The 13,501-nt window shown below is 23.7% G+C and overlaps 2 protein-coding genes across 2 annotated transcripts in view; one reads left to right on the plus strand and one right to left on the minus strand.

Annotated features, from left to right (window-relative positions):
- LOC122503110 (rRNA methyltransferase 2, mitochondrial) overlaps positions 1 to 13,501 on the minus strand; it is a 175,286-nt gene that overhangs the window by 150,875 nt on the left and 10,910 nt on the right. Inside the window, exon 2 of the mRNA XM_043613541.1 lies at positions 11,652 to 11,691. The gene's annotated coding sequence lies outside the window, so the exon portion shown is untranslated. The remainder of the gene's footprint in view (positions 1 to 11,651; positions 11,692 to 13,501) is intronic.
- The window catches only part of LOC122503107, an 89,542-nt gene that overhangs the window by 69,375 nt on the left and 6,666 nt on the right, over positions 1 to 13,501 (plus strand). The window lies entirely within an intron of this gene.

A 13,501-nucleotide genomic window follows, 5' to 3' on the forward strand; every position in this document is an offset into this window, starting at 1 on the left:
CCTGTAAAAATGTTATTATTATTTATGAAAATAATTGAATTATTGGAAAGAAATTAATAAAAAAATTTTATAAATATTGAAATTCCTGTGAAATTTTTATTATTTTTTGAAAATAATTAAAGGCTTGTGTAGAAATTTATTAAATTTTTTTTTTTGAAATAATTGAATTCTTTTGGAAAATTTTATTAGAATAGTAGACACCTATTAAAAATCATTGAATTGAGGAAAATTTTTGAAAATAATTGAAATTTTGCCAAGAATTTTATAAACATTCTTAAAAATAATTTAAATTTCAGAGAAGAATTTTAATATTTCTAAGCTGAATTAAAATTTTGACTAGACTTTTTTAAAATTTTTGAACGTACTTGAATTTCTGCGAAGAATTTAATTACTTTTGTTAATAATTAAATTGCTTTGAAATTTTCATTATTTTTTGAAAATAATTAAAGGTTTGCTTAGAATTTTATAAATATTCTTTTTTAAAATAATTGAATTCTTTTGGAAAATTTTATTAGAATAGTAGACACCTATTAAAAATCATTGAATTGAGGAAAATTTTTGAAAATAATTGAAATTTTGCCAAGAATTTTATAAACATTCTTAAAAATAATTTAAATTTCAGAGAAGAATTTTAATATTTCTAAGCTGAATTAAAATTTTGACTAGACTTTTTTTAAAAATTTTTGAACGTATTTGAATTTCTGCGAAGAATTTAATTACTTTTGTAAATAATTAAATTGCTTTGAAATTTTCATTATTTTTTGAAAATAATTATAGGTTTTAGAGTTGTGCAAAAAGCTCGAGGCTCGAGGCTCGAGCGAGCTTTTTCGAGCTTTTCATTTTTCGGGCCGAGCCGAGCCGAGCCTAATCAGTTCGAGCTCGAGCCGAGTTCGAGCCGAGCCGAGCTGTGTAAAAAGCTCCAATAGTTTCGAGTACTCGAGTTAATTCGAGTACTCGAATTTTTCGAGCACTCGAGGGAATTCGAGTACTCGAATTTTTTCGAGCTCTGAGTAAATTCGAGTTCTAGAGAAAATTCATAGAATTTTCGCATTTATTATATTTAGCAAATAGAAATATTGATTCAGTAATTCAAAAAAATTCGAAATTTTTTACTTATTAATAGTTTTTTTAGTAAGTCAAAAGCTCGAATCCATTCGAGTACTCGAAAAATTCGAGTACTCGAATTCACTCGAGTGCTCGAATTTAATCGAGTACTCGAATTTACCCGAGTACTCGAATTTTTCGAGTACTCGAAGTCACTCGAGTACTCGAAAATTTCGAGTACTCGATACATCGAGCCGGCTCGGGCTCGGCTCGGCCCGAAAAAATTTCGGCTCGGCTCGGCTCGACTTTTCGAGCTTTTTGCACATCTCTAATAGGTTTGCTTAGAATTTTATAAATATTCTTTTTTAAAATAATTGAATTCTTTTGTAAAATTTTATTCAAATAGAAAATATTAAAAATCATTGAATTGAGGTTATTTTTTAAAAATAATTGAAATTTTGCCAAGAATTTTACTAAAATTTTTGAAAATAATTGAATTTCGGAGAAGAATTTTATTATAAAAAATTGAATTCCTGTGAAATTTTTATTATTTTATGAAAATAATTATTAAACGTTTGCGTAGAATTTTATCAACATTTTTTTTTTTTTGTTAAATAATTGAATTCTTTTGGAAAATTCCATTAAAATAGTAAATATTCAAAATCCTTGAATTGGAAAAAAGTTTTGAAAATAATTAAAATTTTTTTGCAAGAATTTCATTTAAATCTTTCAAAATAATTGAATTTCGAAAAAGAATTTTATTATTTCTAAAGATATTTGAAATTTTGACGAGTTTTTTTTTAATTTTCGTATACATAATTGAATTTCTAGGAAGAATTTTATTATTTTTGAAAATAATTGAATTTCTGCAATAATTTGTAATTTATCTAAAATTATCCAAAGTATATCGTACAATTTACGAACTTTTCATCCTTTTTCAATCAAATTACGGACTTTACGGATCTTTTTTTTTTTTTTTAAACGGACTTTTACGGACTTCAAGCAGTTACAGACTTTTACGGTATTTACGGGATCTAGTTCGAGCCCTGAAATATTAATTAGATCAATAATTAAATTATCTATTTAATAGATCATTAAATAGAGTGCGTACGTCAGCAAAGATCAGTTAGGACGAAAATCAGTTAGCGCCAGATCTAAAGAAGAAATTCCGAACAGAGAGATTTACGAGAGAATAATTCAGACGACCTGTGGTAATATGGACCTTGACTTTGTGATCACGGAACACTAAAAAATTGATTAACAAAGACAAAACCTATAAAGAAGGAGAGAGAGAGGGAGAAACTTTATCAAAGCCATATAGACTGCGTAGTTACACCACGAGAATATGTCCATCACTCTTCATATCAGATTCATTGACCTCAGTGTGAATCTTGTGAGAACACTTCTCTCTGAAGCGTACCGCTCCCTTTTTTTCTTATACACCAACAAACACAAACACCGTGTCGTGTACCGCTCACCAGACACTTGATAAAAAAAAGAATAATAGTAAAAAAGAAACAACCATTTTACGCTTTTTTTCAACCACTAATGCTTTTCTCTCTCTCTTTTTTTGGGTGCCATAATAAGTCTTCAAGAATAAATTATCTCCAACTCCTTTACATTCAAACTATAATATGTCTCACTTTCTCTATTTCGTGAGACTATTATCCAAAATCATATCCTGTAAAGTTTTGAGGCTCCATTAAAATAAGTTAGAATCCTCTGAAACGGGGAAACGTTAGGACTAATAACAGATAATTTTATCCAATCATAAAAAGCCTCATTACAGAAGCAGCCAACCTAAATTTTTAACGACTCCGTAAAATTATTGGTCTTGATAAATTAACATTGCGGTGTTAAAAGACAGCGGTATGGTTATAATTTTCATTGAAATCATTATTATGTATCGCAACACACAAATTTGTTTTATAGAGTATAGTAGCTGTAAGTACTCTCTCATAATATTGTTTCGACCAATACTAATACTCTTTCATAATATATTGTTTTGACAATATACTCTTTCATTTAAAATCTAGAAAACTTCTCACGTTTTTTGTTGTCAACATAATAGAAGGGGGTATGTAACATGAAAAAAAAAACTTTCACTGATACTTTCGATGCATATTGAAGAATATTGATTCATGACTTTCCCTCAAAAAAAAAAGGAAACATGCTTCTTTAATGACAATTTTACGACCTTGTGCCAAAGAGATCCTACAAGTGAACAATTTCATTATCTGACATTAGAGATAAGAAAAAGAGAGTCTTTTTAAGAAAGTAAAAACTTTTCACTAATTTACAATCTTTTCCCTTTTACAAATATTTTCAACTATTAGCGATCTATAATAAGCAGGAATATGGTACGATTCTCATAGCAATAAGTATGTCATTCTACGATCGTCTCGTGATCAATTAGCGTGAAAGAAATCACATCTGAGGTTCGCATTTACGTCAAGGGACTCCTTTTTGGGCATGTACGTCTTAACTATCGAGGTTGAAAAAAATTGACTCAGTGTCAATTTATATAGAGAAATAAAAATCTAATACTTCAATTGAAAGTTGCTTTAAACTTTAAAGAACTGAACTTCTTATTTTTTATTCTTCACGTTATACATTTTGCTTCAATATTTTCATAAAAACTTTTGATTTATCTCTAATTTCAAAACTGAATTTTTCATATCTCATAATTTATTGCTTCAGTTTCTTGAAATTTTTTTTTACGACATTAGTTCTTAGAGTTCGGTTAGTGAGGGGGGAAATATGGGATTATTACCTTAATTCAAATAAATTAACAGTACAAAAAACTAGTTTTTTAGTTACACAGAAAAAACTCCCGTTAAAAAACAAATGGATTTATCAAAATTAAAATTTTTTTCGTATCAGAAATTTATATTAATTAAATTTTTTCATAACTATAAAACATGAAAAAATCAATCACTCCGAGTCTTTGACTCGAAGTGATTAATTTCTTCATGTTTTATAATAATTAAAGATAGCCTAGTGATAAATTCATTATTTTATATTATAAAAATATTGTACTTCTTGAAATTATTATCATCTTTTTAATTAAATTATTATTTTCAAAAATTTGTAACTAAAATTCTTCCTTCAATCAATTATTTTTAATCACTTTCGAAAAAAGTTCTTTGACAATTTTCAAATTCGTATTTGTCTAAAATTCAATTTTACGAAATTTCGATTGTTTGGAAATTCTTCAATTAAATATATATTAGAAAATAAAAACTACAAATAATTTCAACAAAAAAAAATTTGCAATTAAACTTTATCAAAAAAAAATTAACTTCAAAATTCAGTAATTTCTGAAAATCCACGCTGTATTGCTTTTAAATATTCAATTATCTTAAATTTTAACTTAAATTCATTTTTATGAAATGAAAATCAATTTTTATTAGAAAATTCTACTAGAATTAAATTATTTAAATAAAAAAAAATAATTTATTCAATAATTGAATATTTCTTACAATTCAATTCTCATAAGGAACTTAATCAACAAATTTTTGAATAATTGAAATTCTGCCATAAATTTATATTGAAAATCATTGATTTCAGGAAATTTTTTTAAAATAATTGAATATTTCTCAAATTGAATTCTTATAAACAATTTTCTTCATTAAATTTTATTGTTTAAATTCAACAAATTTTTAAATAATTGAATTCTTTTGGCAAATTGTTAATGAAAAATCTTTAGATGTAAATTTAAAAATGAAAATCAATAAAAATTATTGAAAATTATCTTCTAAATGTTTAAAATTCAATACTTTCAGTATTTTCAAATATGTACATATATATTTACGAAAATTCAAATACTTACAAAAAATAATAACCTTTTAGAATTATTTTTGACATTTTGGAGAAAAAAATCGTATACAAAATTTTTAATTGAAATTTATCAAAAAATTAATTACTTTATTTAAATTATACAAAAAATTCTTTTAAGAAATTCAATTTTTTTCGAAATATATTACATATTTTTAAAATCTAAGTCTTAGAATTGTTTTATCATAATTTTTTTGAGATTCAATTATCTTAGAACAAAGTGAATAAAAATTTATAAAAATTTACTTTATCAGACTTATTAAAATTTTGGTGAAATCAATTGTATATAATTAGAAAACTATTTTCTTTCAAAAATTATTTTAAAATATTTTTAAAAACTTAATTGTAAGAATATTTTTATTATAATCTTTTAAAAATATTATACCTTAAAAACTTAGGGAAAAACATATGGACAGTTACAATTATCATAAAAAATTGAGTTTCTGTAAGTAAATAATTAAATTTTAGAAGAAATTTCGGAAAATTATTTAAAGAAATTGATTTAAAGATGAAGTTTAGTTGAAAATTGTAGAAAATAATTGTATTTAGGAAGTGTTATAATTGTTTAGAAATTAATTAATGTTTAAAAATTTTGGCAGGGAAAGTGATTTTAATGTCAGTAAATTGTCAGGGAAATTGATAAACTGAAACTTGTGACCACCCTGATTATAAAAATCCAGGGATGGCAACCGAAATTTTATCGGTTTCGGTTTCCTCTTTTCGGTATTCTTCTAAAAAACATTCGGTTTCGGTATTTCGGTTACGGTTTTTTTTTCAAAGAATTAGGGTTTCTGTATTTGGGTTTCGGTTTTTAAAGTGAATAATTACGGTTACGGTTTTTTGTTTCGGTTTCTTAAAAATTAAGGTTTTTTGGGTTAAAGGTTTCGGTTTTTCGGTTGTTTTCCCCGGAAAATATATGAATGAAAATATTTGTGTGCATTTTAATTACTTAGAATGAAATATGAGTATTAATTACTCATAATTTATTTATAAATTTGTTTTATATTTTATGAGATGGCCATAGCGTTGTCAAGGAAAAACTAAAATTTTTTTTAAAGAACGTTTTTCTCCTTAAATTCTACATTATTTAACCTAATTAACTAAAAATTGGTACAGTGTATTTTTACAGGCTGATCACAAATAATTAATTTAAAAAAATTTGTTTCTAATTTTTTTCAAAAAATTTTTTTTTATAAATTATTTGTAATCTGCAAATTTGGTTCCTCTACTTATTATTTGCAATATTAGACATACCATACTTCAATATTTTTTGTACCAAAAGATTTTAATATTGGTGTAATATTCAGTTTTACTTTTATATTAAAAACCGAAAAAACGAAATTTAGGTTTTGAAATAAAGGGTTTTAAATTTTTATAATACGGGTTTCGGTTTACGGTTTTCTGTTTCAAATATTTTTTTTTTCGGTTTCGGTTTCTAGTTTTCGGTTTTTTAAAAATTTCTGTTTTTTCGGTTAACGGTTTCGGTTGCCATCCCTGTAAAAATCAAAATAAGTTGCAGTTTTTTTTTACTAAAAATTGTGGTATTTTGTTGCAATGTTTGTAAGAAAAGTCGAGAAATTCCCAATTTTCTTAATTTCCCTGAGAAAAAATTTTTTTTTATGACATTTACCTGACTTAACTGACAAAAATTTTTGTTTTAATGTGTCATGGAAATTTGATCATTTATCACCTGGAAATGATGGAAAAATGATAAAAAATGTTCAAAGGAGAAATTTGTAGAAACCCTGACTTCCGTATATTTCGAGAATACATGCGAATAGTCAGTCACCCTTGTGCATATTGATAACGCAAGACCAGTGAACCAGGCGAGTGCACGTCGAGTCTCTTGCATATTAGGACAGATTATGCGCGAGACAACTAATACAATAATTCTTGTGTGAATATATATACATGCAAAGAGCGTGGAACCCGAGAGTTAGAAGCCTTTCGAAACGACAGCTCTAAGCGCATTCCGCGGGATTGTAATCGTGGCCTTTTCTCCACAGCGACAGAGTGTGTGGCCAATTGCCAAGAGACCGACTCTGACCGATGTGCTCTAGTTATGGGGATTTTCATTAAGCGCATATGTCAAGCGCCCTTCTGCCTCATGTACATGGTTTACTTTCTCCATGGTGTAATCTAGAGAGAGAGAGAGAGAAGTGAGGAGGGACTAGACTACAAACTACATTAATATTTGAAAACATCGTCATCGTACACAGCGAGAAAGTATTATGTTAATGAGAAAAGTCTATTAACAAATTCGACCTTGAATTACATAAATTATATTATCAGAAATAAGTCAATTTTTTGTCCACCTTTTTTTTTCGTGTGTAAACTACATTAAATAAGAATCTGGGTTTACTTCATATAGTTTCGAGTGTGTAACGTTATAATAAAGTAATAATAAATTATTACCTTAATTATAATAATTAATTCATTATAATTAACATTAGGAACATAAAATTAACACTTTTCAGGACTCGAACTAGGTCCGTAAATTTACTTCAAGTTCGTAAAAGTCCGTTTCTTTTAAAAAAAGGTTCGTAAAGGCCATAATTTGATAGAAGAAAAAGGACGAAAAGTTCGTAAATTGTACGATAGAATTTGGAGAATTTTAGAGAAATTGCAAATGATTGCTGAAATTCAATAATTTTCAAAAATAATAAAATTCTTCCCAGGAATTCAATTACGTACGAAAATTAAAGAAAAACTCGTCAAAATTTCAAATACCTATCTTTAAAAATATAAACATTCTCCGCAATTCAATTATTTTCAAAAATTTTAATAAAATTCTTGGAAAAATTTCAATTCTTTTCAAAAATTTTCCTCAATTAAATGATTTTCAATATTTATTATTTTAATAAAATTTTCCAAAATAATTCAATTATTTAGAAACCAAATTTGATAAAATTCTATGCAAAAATTCATTTATTTTCATAACTAATAAAACTCATAGGATTTCAATTATTTTAAATACAATTTTTAATGAATTCCTGGGAAAATGTAATGATTCTTAAAAATTTTATTAGAATTCTTCAAAAGAATTGAATTATATAAAAAATGTTGATATAATTTGTTTATTAGAAATTAAAATTATTATTTTTAATACATTTTTAATTAATTTTCTTAAAAGAATTCAATTATTTTCATGAATAATACAACTGATCGTAGAATTTCAATTATTTTTTTCAATTTTAATCGAATTTCTCGAAATTCTTACAAATTTTTTTGAAATTCGTTAAAGGAATTTAATTATTTACAAATTGTTTAATAAAATTCTTTATGAGAATTCAATTTTAAGAATCATTCAATTATTCAATAAATTATTTATTTTTGTATATAAATAATTGAATTATCGAAGAACTTTCTTTATAAGAGCTGATTGAAAATTGAATTTTAGTTAAAATCTTAGATATAATAATTTAATATTAAAAGCCTTTATAGCGTGAATAAAATACAATTTTCTTCGAAACAATTAAATTTGCATTTTTTAAAAATTTTATGTTTTTTATTATTTTTATAAACAATCAAAATTTCACGAGAATTCAATTAATAATAAATTTTTTTTTATAAATTACTTCGCATTAATTCAATTACTTTAATAAATAATAAAATTTTTACAGAGATTCAATTATTTTCGTAAATACTAAAATTCATTTCAGGAATTCAATTATTTTCATAAATAATAAAACTCATCGCAGAATTCTAATTATTTTTAATACAATTTTTATCGAATTTTTCGAAATTGTAATTATTCTTAAAAAATTTATTAAAATTCGTGCAAAAAATTTATTTATACAAAAATTTGATTATAAAATTTTTTGTGAGAATTAAATTCTAAGAAACATTCGATTATTCAATAAATTATTTATTTTTGTATTTAAATATTTGAATTCTAGTAGAATTTTCTAATAAAAATTGATTTAAAAATAAGTTTTAGTTGAAATTTTAAATAATAATTGAATATTAGAAGCATTTTAAGATGAATTATAATTTTTTACAAGGATTCAATTATTTTCATAAACAACATTCTTTTTAGGAATTCAATTATTTTCATAAATAATAAAACTCATCGTAAAATTTCAATTATTTTTAATTCATTTTAATCTAATTTCTCGAAAAATAGAATTATTATTAAAAATTTTATTAGATTTCGTCAAAAGAATTCAAATATTTAAAAATTTGTTGATAAAATTCTTTATGGGAATTCAATTTTGAGGAATATTCAATTATTTACAAAAATTTTCTAAAAGAATTCAATTATTCAAATAAATAAACAAATCTTTCAAAAATTGTTTTTGAATAGTTAAAATTTTATAAAAGTTAATTGAAAATAATTAATTTATTTCAAGCATTTTGTTACAATTTTGGAAAATCAACTCTTAAAGAATTTTAAATGCAAATTTTGAAAATAATTGAATTATCAAAAATTTTAATGAAAAATCTTTAAAGATAAATTTAAAAATGAAAATAAGCTTCTAATTTTTTAAAATTCAATATTTTTAATATTTTCAATTACATATTTCCAAAAATAATAACATTTTAGAATTATTTTTAACATTTTGGAGAAAACAATAATGTTCAAAATTTTTAATTAAAATTCATCAAAAAATTCATTAGCTTTTTTAAATTATACAAAAATTAATTAAAGAAATACAATTATTTTCGAAAAATTACATTAATAAAATATTTTTAAAAACTAATTGTTAGAATTGTTTTGTAATAATTTTTTAAAATTCAAAATTTACTTTTTGGACTTACTAAAATTTTTGAGAAATCATGGTCCTGTTTATAATTAAAATTCTTCAAAAATTTGACCATTTTTATTAATACTTTTCAAAAATTCAATTATTTTTAAAAGATTTTACCAAATTTTAATTTTTTGGAAATTTTTCGAAATTGAAAAACTATTATCGTTCAGAAATTATTTTAAAATATTTTTAAAAAATTAATTGTAAGAATTTCTTTATTTTAATTTTTTGAAAATATTATATCTTAATAACTTGTGAAAAAACTATGGAGAGTCACAATTATTATAAAAAATTGAGTTTTTGCATTTAAATAATTGAATTCTAGAAGAACTTTTGGAAAATTATTTAAATTAATTGATTCTGAGATGAAGTTATGTTGAAAATTGTAGAAAATAATTAAATTCAGGAAGGGTTATACTTGTAATTTTTAGAAATTATTAAAATTCATAAATTTTACTTATTTTCCGTAAACATTAATATTTTCCTACTGTAAAAAGAATTTTGTTATGGAAAGTAATTTTAATGTCAGTAAATTGTCAGGGAAATTGATAAGTTGAACGGGTTTACAACAAAAACTAAAAAATTCCATGATCCGATTAGAAATTCCATGAGATTTCCATGATTCCATGAATCAAAATGAAAACCCATGACAATTCCATGATTTCCAGGTTTTTCATGACTTGTAGAAACCCTGAAAAGTCTTTTATACTTTTGCCTTTGGTTTTCAATTTTGCAATTTTTATTTTCTCTTCAATTTTTCAATTTTCTTCTCAATTTTCCAATTTTCTTTTTCGAGAGAAAAACTAGAACCAAAATCAGAAGCAATTAACGATTTACGATGAGATAAAAAAAAATTGGAACCAAAATCAGAAAGTATTAACGATTTTTGAGAGAAGAAAATGAACTAAAAACGAAAACGAATAACAATGCAATAAAATAAATTATAATAATTAAGATTTGAAGTATAGAAAACTCAAAATACTGACGCGAGTTATAAACTTGATACTTTTTAAAAATAGAAAGCAGTATTCTTCCATCAAGTTCTCTTCTTCTTTTATAATATTATATAATAATCTCAAAGATGGCACAGGATGATTGTTTTATCCTTGATATCAAGGCGAAATTAATTCACCTATTCTTTATATAAATATATTCACACACAGACAAGTCCAATTAATTATTATATGCATTAGTTTAAATTAAGACATCAATTTTTCGTAACGAATGTCAATATCATCGAATTGTGTAATTTTATAAAAGGAAACTGAGATGGACCGAGTATTGTATTTGATGGGATTATAATGAATAATGTGATGGATTTTATGGGTTGACAATGTTCCGGGATTGACGTCACTTTCAACGTCAAACGAAAACCATAAAAAAATTGTATTAAGTACCGTTGAATTTGTGTACAATTCAGAGAATAATAATAATAATAATAATTCAAAGAATAATAATCCAAAGAATAATAATCCAAAAAATAATAAACCAAAGAATAATAATCCAAAGAATAATAATCGAAAGAATAATAATTCAAAGAATAATAATTCAAAAACTAATAATAATTCAAAAAATAATAATTACAAGAATGATAATAATTCAAAGAATAATAATTACAATTGATTGTAATTATTATCAATCGACAATGAAAGTTTTGAATTTTTGATAATACGAAAACGATTTACGAATATTATTAGAAAGGAATGTGATTATTCATATTTTATATACTACTGGGGTTGACACTAATTTCTCTCTCTCTTTCTCTGCTATAGGTACTATCAGACATTAAAATAGCCCTCCGTTTCCTTAATGCAACGTGTGTCTCATCTCTATAATTTATTATTCGGTTTTGCCAGAGAAACTTTAAATTTTAAATTTAACTTTTTACGACTGGAAAACATTAATTCTAATAGGCACATTGACCTTTTCTGATACATTATAATGCCTCAGCATTAAAGCTACGGCATTATGACAATTTATCTCAATTTCATCTTCAATATATTAAAATACTTCACTCACTTTATTTGTTTACTTGACGAAACAACACCCAGGATCAAGTCTGTAAAAAAAGAGAAATGTAGCTTTAATAATCTTTATACCTTTCACATTATTTCTAAATACTAATATTAATATTAATAATAAAAGGTCGTAATAAATATTCAAATAAATTCGAGAATAAATTAAAGATTCATAATATAAATCTATATATCTCAAGAGTATTTGTAATGCAATTAGAATTGACTTTAATATTTTGTAATTTCTTTTGCACACAAGTTATTAGGAGGGGAGGGGGGAACTAGAGTGCTTAGCATAATATAGTTGCCCTCTTATTAGCAACTCTCCCTGTAAATACATTTATGTACATATATAAATAAAGAATATAAATAATGTTTCAGTAAATAAGCTTTATGCAACATTCAGGTCGTATATCATCCTCTGAACACCTATGACATTCACTGGATATTGGCAACTCGATAATTTTATTATATCGATAGGATTACGAAGGTTAAAGGCAAGCTACTTTATTAACGTGCCAACGAAGGCTGAAACGTTTTCTTTAAGGTCTTTATCTCACGATTATTGAGCTCTTATGCCCGAGTAAATAGCGCAAATTGAAAATTTCTGTCATGAACGTGATTATCGAGAAAGAATTATGTAGAAAGCATTCACCTCTGTACTGCAAAACACGCAAAGACTAAAACATCTCAACTCAACGACTCAACAAAGTTCATTCCAGCAAATAAAAATCGAATCAAATCGCAAACCGAGTTCTATTTATTAAAACAACAAAACTCAGTTGAATATAACACTAACGTGTTTGGTTCCTTCAAATAAAAATATTCAACAAAGTTTTTAGGCATCATGATACATTTTTCCTCAAAAAAGGTGAAAAGAGGAATTTTATTCCTCAAAAACGGAACAACAATTTATTTGTTTATAAAACTTGCATATATAATTTAAATTTTTTATCATATAACTTCTATAACATTTTTTAAAAATGTTTAATTAGACTCTAAAAATAAATAGATACTTAAAAAAAATGTTCTATTACATTTATTTGCAAATTTCTTTAATTGTAAAATTATTCGAAAACAGCAACAACTTCTTTTTTTAAAAAAAAGTATTCAAATTCAAATCTTTTTGAAATTCAACAATTTATGTATTCAACAATTAAATTAAAAAATTAATTTCAAAATTCAATTATTTCTTAAAATTCACGTTATATTGCTTTTAATATTCAATTATTATTTAAAATTTTAACTGAAATTCATTTTTAAATCAATTTTTATTAAAAAATTCTATGAGAATTCAATTATTTAAATACAAAAATAAACAATTTATTAAATTTATTATTATAAAACATAAATATGACTGAGTAATAAGATCATTATTTTGTACTATAAGAAATATTTTTACTGTAACTTTTTTAAAATAATATTAATTATTTCAATTCAATTATTATTTTCTAGAATTTTTAACTAAAATTCTTCTTTAAATCAATTATTTATAATAATTTTTTTTTAAATTTTAAGAATTTTCAAAAATGTATTTATTTAAAATTCAATTTTACAAAATTTCGACTATTCGGAAATTCTTCAATTAAATATATATTCGAAAATAATAACTTCAAATACATAATAACAATAAGAAAAAATCCGCAATTAAACTCTTTCAAAAAAATTAATTTTAAAATTCAATTATTTCTTAAAATTCACGTTATATTGCTTTTAATATTCAATTATTATCTAAAATTTTAACTGAAATTCATTTTTAAACCAATTTTTATTAGAAAATTCTACTAGAATTTAATTACTTAAATACAAAAATAAACAATTTATTGAATAATTGAATGTTTTTTAAAATTCAAT

The sequence above is a fragment of the Leptopilina heterotoma genome, unplaced genomic scaffold, assembly GCF_015476425.1.
Source record: "Leptopilina heterotoma isolate Lh14 unplaced genomic scaffold, ASM1547642v1 Lhet_244, whole genome shotgun sequence".
Lineage (NCBI taxonomy): Eukaryota > Metazoa > Arthropoda > Insecta > Hymenoptera > Figitidae > Leptopilina > Leptopilina heterotoma.